Source organism: Acinonyx jubatus, chromosome D4 (assembly GCF_027475565.1).
Source record: "Acinonyx jubatus isolate Ajub_Pintada_27869175 chromosome D4, VMU_Ajub_asm_v1.0, whole genome shotgun sequence".
NCBI lineage: Eukaryota > Metazoa > Chordata > Mammalia > Carnivora > Felidae > Acinonyx > Acinonyx jubatus.
The window spans coordinates 54,588,297-54,595,864 of NC_069391.1; the positions used below are offsets into that span (position 1 = coordinate 54,588,297).

The 7,568-nt window shown below is 45.9% G+C and overlaps 1 long non-coding RNA gene and 1 pseudogene across 1 annotated transcript; both read right to left on the reverse strand.

Moving 5' to 3' along the window:
* Window positions 1-812: 812 nt before the first annotated feature.
* On the reverse strand, window positions 813-930 carry LOC113595902 (uncharacterized; annotated as a pseudogene).
* Window positions 931-5,589: 4,659 nt separating this feature from the next.
* Window positions 5,590-7,287, reverse strand: LOC128312019 (uncharacterized). The gene is made up of 2 exons (XR_008290776.1): window positions 7,218-7,287; window positions 5,590-6,649 (listed from the first exon to the last, which is right to left on the reverse strand). It is a non-coding gene; the product is annotated as an uncharacterized LOC128312019 (long non-coding RNA).
* Window positions 7,288-7,568: the final 281 nt, after the last annotated feature.

A 7,568-nucleotide genomic window follows, 5' to 3' on the forward strand; every position in this document is an offset into this window, starting at 1 on the left:
AGGTGTCATATGTTGAATGCTTCCTGTTTGGTAGAAAAGATACACGAGCAAAAAATACATATATTGCAACACGTTGTTACAGGGAGAAGTATGGAAACCCAGAAGTCTAAGTGTTCATTTTTCCCTGGGGCAGTGGTAGGACGTGAGGGCAGTGAGGGTTGGAAAACCTGGGAGAATAAATGGCATTTTTCTCTGGGTCTTGATCCATAAGAGGAGTTTGTCAGCCTGGCAAAGGGTGGACTGCTGAGAAATGTCCAGGCTAACGCAGCAGTATGAGCAAAGCGCAAAAGTATTAATTCAAACCTCCCAACGTCCCTGTGAGGCCGACGTAATGATCTCCATTGTATCAAAGAGAAAGCAGAGACTCGGCGAGAGTTCTCCAGTTATACTGTTAACAGAGGGAGTGCCAGCATTCTAATCCACTTTGGCTGACCCCAAGGCACATTCTTTCTCCACTATATTAATCTGTGTCCCTGTTCATGGAATGGGGACAAAGGTAAACCCATATATATATTAGAGGTACAACACTACTATTGTGCTGTTCAGGATCAGAACCCCTTTTATCAGGAACTGATTCATCACTTAAACTGACACGACAATAAACTCCTTCCTTAAAACTTCGGATACAAATTGAACCATCACTGGGTCCTTGGTATTTTATAAATGGCTTTGTGTGAAATCCCAGAGGCTGCCCTCTCCAATGCCTGCAGAGTAGAAGATGGGGTGGGTTTGGTTCCAGAGTAAACTCATTTCTGTCCCGTGTGAAGGGGATGCCACCCAGCAGATGTCAATTGCTGTCGTACAGAACGGTGGGCCTAGGGTCACCAGATCCCCTGATTTTCTCCCATCCAAGTACTAACCAGGCCCGTCCCTGCTTAGCTTCCGAGATCAGACAAGATCGGGCGTGTTCAGGGTGGTATGGCCGTAGACAGATCCCCTGATTTTCTAAGAAAAACCAGAAATGCATAAATTTTATTTGACATCTCCCCCCTTCAAAATTTTGGAATCAAATTCTTTCTTTCTTTCTTTCTTTCTTTCTTTCTTTCTTTTTTTCTTTCTTTCCTTCTTTTTTTTTTTCTTTTCAGAAACACTCTAGAAACCAAAACAAACATTTCTGGGAGATGTGACTATGGGCCACCTGTTGAGAATGTCCCGCTATTTAAATTATATCAGCAGGAAGTGGAGGGTTGGATAGAGGGGCAGGCTTGAAGAGAGCTTGGGGTTCAGTGTAGGTGTTCAATAAAGATTTGTTGACTAGCATTTTACGGATCTTCCGAGATGTCTGGCAACTTTCTGTTCTCGCTTTATGTTGAATTAAGTCATCTACCTTGGCACTTAAAAGAGGGTCCCGTGCTTTCTGACTGATCTCTTGGGGCCCCTTCCATCTCCCCAGGCTTTGTGGTGGACGCTTGGTCCTGCTTGGTCCCGCACTTTTGGCAGGAGCTCGGGTGACAAGGGTTTTCTGAAAAAGTTCTGCGATGATCCTTGCGGAGTGCCAGAAGCCTGGGGACAGCTCTGGACCAGAGCAGCCCGGCCTGTCGCCTGGAGAGGATTTGGTTGCAACTGCCCTTGTGGTAGGGTCTACCTCCTGCTGGCTCCAATGCTAATTTCAAGAGAACCATAAATGAAAGCAATTATACAAACATGCCATAAATCTTAAGTTTGTGACCAATACCTACAAAGTTGACTCCCAGGAGACAGACCAGAAAAAGTGACATTGTTTGCGCTGTAGCTTTTCAGTAAAACAAAAGAAAGTGGTCAAGAATCATCAGAAATCATGGAACACGTTTACTTTATTCTTCGTGCAAGTTTTGTCACCTAAAGTCTTCCTGAGAGTCAAGTTTCTGAGGCCCCTTTCTGAATGAGTTGGGCTTTTCTTGTTATGGCTTAAACCAGCTGAAAGCACTAATTTCATTTATGAGGTCTCCCCGCTCATGACCTAATCACTCCCCAAAGGCTCTGCCTCCAAATACCATCACGTTGGGTGTTAGGATTCCAATGCATGAATTTTGGCGGGGGGGGGGGGGGGGGGTGGGACACCGACATTCTTAAGATAGCAGGTAACAGGTAGGTGCTGCTAACGTCCTTGCTTTAAGAAGAACTAAGGCAAAGCAAGTTTAAATGACTTGCTCAGGGCTGCATAGTCCCTACATAATAGAACTAGGACTTGAACTTAAGCCCTCTGGTTTCCACAGCCGGAATCTCATGCTTCTGGGCGAATTTTCGCATGTTATTTATTACATTCTTTGATGAAACCAACCTCTCATACAGATATGACAATGTGTGACAGTTTTGAATACTATAAGCTTAAAATAGAAAAAATACTTAGGAGTGAATAAAGTCATCTTCATAGCAGCAGAGACTCCAAAGCTTTTCTTTATTATATAGGAAGCTGCAAAAATTAGTAGTTGGTGGGTCTAGGCCACCCTGGTTTGAAACCATCTGTGTGGCACACAAATTACATAACTTTTGGGCAAAATGACAAATAAAAGTACACATTTCAACTTGTAAGTGCTAACGTAGAAAGCATGTTTAGAGCTCTTAGAACGGTCAACACATAGTAAATGCTCAACAAATATTAGCTATTGGCCATGCAACAGCTTAATTATTCATAAAATAAATCAAGCGTATTCCCCTACTGAACGTTACAAGGTCCACAGTGTGTCTGGCATTTAACTTGGACAGTGGAGGATGTAAATATGTGGAAAGCACAGGGTATATATTCTAGCAGAAGAGACAGCTGCACAGGGAAAAGCTATTTTACGCTGTGATAAATGCCGTTGTAGAGGTAGTCCAACGAAATATAGGACCGGTGTGGAAAAAACGATTTGTTCCACCTGGAAAGTTGGGAACAGTTTCACAGTGGAATGACATATGAAGTACACCTTGAGGGCTGAATAACGGTTCCCCAGAAATAACAGTCCAGACATAACAACACAGAAGTATGGAAGTGTCCTGTGTCTCAGAGGGAACGGCGAGCAGTCAGCAAAGACCGAATGGTGGTCTTATCTCTGCATGTGCAACAGAGTCATCAGCCATTCCACCCCAAACATCCACAGCGGCATCTGGCTACATTTAATACACCTTATGCTTCAGAACAGTTTTAGGGTTACAGTAAAATTGAGTAGGTATTACAGAGAGTTTCCACACACGCTCTCGCCCCTGAACATTATATGTTTGAAAAACAGTCCACAGGTGGTTTTGATACACAGCGTGGATTCAACATTCTAGGGTGAATCTCGAATTTAGGAGCTATGTGTTCTGGGGGGTGAAGGGGACAGAGGATGGAAGAAAGAGGATAGGCAAGATGAGTCAGGCCACAGATGAGGTCAAGGTCAGACAGCAACGTGCCTCCTTAGACCCTGCCAAGGAGGTTGGAGTTACCCCTGAAGGCACTAGGCAGACACTGGAAGATTTTAGGCAGGAAAGGGAGACATTCTGATTCACACTTTCGAAACACAGGCTGGCAAAAGTCGCTATGAATTGGAAGAAAGCAAGAGCATAAGAATGAGATGGGAGATGGTTGAAAAAGCTCAGGCAAGAGATGATTAGGTGAAAAGCTGGAGCTGGAGGGACCCTGTTTGGCCCGTATGAGAGGGTGACAATCTCTCCATCACGAGAGAACCATGTGGCGGGTGCTATTTGACATGCTTGTTGGCATGAAGAGAGGAGAGAGAGGAAGAGGAGAGAGAGAGAGAGAGAGAGAGAGAGAGAGAGAGAGAGAGAGAGAGAGAATATTTTCTTCCTCACAAAACTGGAAAACGGAAGAACTTTCTCTCCCTCGCTCATTGCCCCATCCCTCCCTCTCCCTTCCTTCAGCTCGTGGACTTCCTACCTCTGCTCATTTCTACCAGTTTTCCCTCCGGTCTGGCCAGTTCCCTCATTAACTCAGCCTCATTATATAGAACGGCTTTCCTAACCCTAATCCTGTAAGGCCTGGTGAACTTTTCCAATAGACGCTGACCATCACATTTCCCCAGGGGAGCTGACTGATGAGTTCACTTCATCTTTTCACATGAGGCCAGCTCCAGCCAGCCTCTGGGCTGAGAATGGCTCTCCATGTGAGAGGATGCCTGTAGCTGATGGGGGGAAGGGAGGTCGTCGGATGGTATAGAGCATGGGTACCAAGACAGAAGGACTCTAGCAGAGCAGGTACCATAAATATGTCTAGTAAAAACGGACAGTATAAAGTGATTGATTAAGTGGGAGGGAAAATGACTGCCAGGAAAAATATGTTATGTGCCATGAGAGAGAGATAAATAATCACCACGGAGTTTCAGAGAACAGAGGGTCAAATCTGGCTGGATTGACCTTCCTTAAAAGAGTTTCAATGAACAGCGATGTAGGAAGAGGGATGCGTCCGTGTTCTGTTGCTGCTGTAATGAATTACCACAAAAGTTGTAGCTTAAAATAACAGGAATACGTTTTCTGGCCACTCTGAGTGTCAGAAGTCCCTCCAGAGTCTCACAGGCCAAAATCAAGGTGGGAGCTGGGCTGCCGTTCCTTTCTGGGGTTTCTAGGGGCAACACGGGTCTCCTTGTTCCCTCCAGCTTCTAGAGGCTGCCCATTTTCTTGACTTGTTGACCTCTTCTTCCATCTTCAAAGCTGCACTCGTGGATTGAATTCCTGTCGCATCGCTCAGACCTCCCTTTCTGCCTCTCTGCTCTGCATTTAAAGGCCCCTCTGGATAATCTGGCATAATCTCCTCAGTTTAAGGTCCCCTTTAATTCCCCTTGGTCGTATAATGGAAGACACTCACAGGCTCTGAGGGTTAGGATGTGGACGTCATGAGGTGACAGGGAGACGCTTCTGCCTACCACCAGGGAATTTCAGGGGAACACAGGCAACGTAGATAAGCAGAAGGGTGAGGGGTCTTCAGAGAAGTGTGAGTGGTCCAAGAACAGCAGCCTGCGGTCACATTGCTTTCAATCTTCTTCATGTAATATGTGTTTTAGTTTTTAAATGTTTATTTTCCTTTTTTAAATTTTTAAATGTTTATTTATTTTTGAGAGCGCGCGACAGAGGGTGAGTGAGTGAGTGGGAGAGGGGCAGAGAGAGGAGACACAGAATCGGAGGCAGGCTCCAGGCCTCCAGGCTGTCAGCACAGAGCCGGACGCGAGGCTCCAACTCACAGACCGTGAGATCACGACCTGAGCCAAGTCAGACGCTTAACCCACTGCACCACCCAGGTGCCCCAGTCTTTTGTGTTTTGGTCATTCTGTTAGCTGGGTAGTTGCATCTCAGTCGGTTTTAATTTGCATATCCTGATGACTAAAGGTGCTGAGCAAGTTATTGTGAACCGACTAGCTATTTGTGATTTTTTTTTTTTCAAGTAGGCTCCATGCCCAATGCGGGGCTTGAACTCAAAACCCTGAAATTAAGACCTAAAAAAAAATCAAAAGTCAGACACTCCACTGACTGCACCACCCAGACGCCCTATTTGTGAATTTTGTGTGTGTGTGAGTGTAGGGATACTTTGGGGGGCTGTACGTTTGACGGGTTTTGTACATTACGCTCCAGGGGATGGAATTCGCTTTGCAAGCACGAGTGATGGGGTTTACAGGAAGGAAATGAGATAACAGCGCGTGCTTTAGTAAGATAAATTTGATATGTCAAATATAGAACGACATAGATATACATACATGTAGATATAGATATGACTGGGACGTGGAGAAGTTGGATGACATCAATTCAGGTAAGAGGTTGCTGAAATAGTCCATGCCGGTGGGTCTTCCAGAATCAGGGTTAGAGCAGGACGAGGCTGTGGACTAGAGTGTCTCTGAAGACACGCCAAGGACATAGAGAAATAATTACATCAGTGGCTATAGATTGTAGTGGTTTCAGCTACTGTATAGTTAACCTGCCTCGCTGTCTTCCAAACATTGTAAACATTTCCTTAAAGAAAAGTTTTTAAAGGGTTTAGCCGTGAGCTGTGGTGTCATCTTTGGAGATGGTTGTCTGGTGCCGTGCCCAGCCGTGGATGGCATCTCGGTGGGGAAGTGGAGCCAGGGGGATGGCCTCACCCCCGCGCCCTTGGGAGATTGCAGGGGATGGGACCTAGGCCAGACTATCAAAATTAGGCAAGAGGAGTCAAGCCATAAAGCTGTCTTGAAATATTAGAACAAGAGGTGCCAGAGGGGCCCTTGAGAAGCTGGGTAAGGAGCCAAATGGCTCTCAGAAAACAAAGGGAGGGCAAGAAGCAGCAAGCGAAATGAAGGGAGATGGTCTGATAGCTCTGGGGACAGGGTGTCAATGCCCGTGGCTGCTCTTTTATAAGGTCCCTGTGCGTGTTTTCCTGGGGCCTTAATGGGGAAAGAATGACGGGGCCATGATATCGACTGGCTACGCGAGACGTGGGGAGGTTTGCTTAGTTCATGGCCAGATTGAGCGACGGTGTTGACTCTGTACATCATGTAGATCCCATGGTATTGATTCTTTCAAATAAATCGGTAGCCAGTGATCTCTACAAGAAGGGTTGGCGCCCCTCCTTCCCTGCTATGGGGTCAGAGGATTCTGTTTGCCAACACTGGGTATTCGCAGGGACGAGTGTAATCCTTTAGTCTACGCCTCCTTCCTGGAGGGCACTGTCACGTTATTCTTCAGAGAAGCTGTCACACAGCTGCGGTTCAGGGCCTCGCCCAGGGTCACACTGTGCAACAAGGTTAGAGTAGGGTTAGCATTTACCATGTGTGCCCACTCTCGGTTCGTTTCACCGGTTCCCTCTGCTTGTAATCATGGCGGCCCATGGAAACAAAATCCAGAAACTATGATGCCAGGCAGTAGCCAGAGAATTCAGAGGTGAGTAATAAATAATCTGTTCCCTGTGTGTGTCTTAGAAGTAGCATCATGTTTTAAAAAAAAAATAAATGACAATCACCCCTCCCCCACCCAAAAAAAACAAGAGTGACATCATGTAGTAAAGAGAGGTGGGCCTCTGTCTTCTGAACCAAAGACTGCAAATCATAAACCACGTCTGGTGTTCGTTTTCTGATTTTTAAATTTATGGGGCATGGGTGCAAAGGAGTCCACACTTGCCATGTCTGCTGTAGGGAAACGGGCACTTTCACTGCCCCTGGTATGTGTGGAAAAGGGTACCACTTTCCTGAGGGCAATTTGGTAGTGTTGTTCAAAAGCCTTTAAAATGAAATCTGACCCCGGAATTGTACTTTAGGAACAGACCAGGTAAGCAATTAAGACGGGCATAAAGTTTTACGTACAAAGACGCGCATCCAGGCATCATGTTTAATAGCAGGATTGAGAAACAGCCTGGATGTTTCTCAACACTGGATGCCCAGCAACACTGGAATGCTTCGATCAGATTTGGTGACAATTGCAGAATGGAACTCTATGCGGCCATTAAAAATGATGATGCAGAACAAAGATTGGCAAACTACAGTCTCTGGGTTGTGTTAGCCCTACTGTCTCTATTCGTAAATAAAGGTTGATGGGAACACGGCCAGGCCTGCTCATTTATGTTTTGTCAATGGCTCCTTTTTGAGCCACAGCAGCAGAGCTCAGTAGTTGCGACAGAGATTGTATGTCTGTGTGTGTGTGTGTGTGTGTGTGTG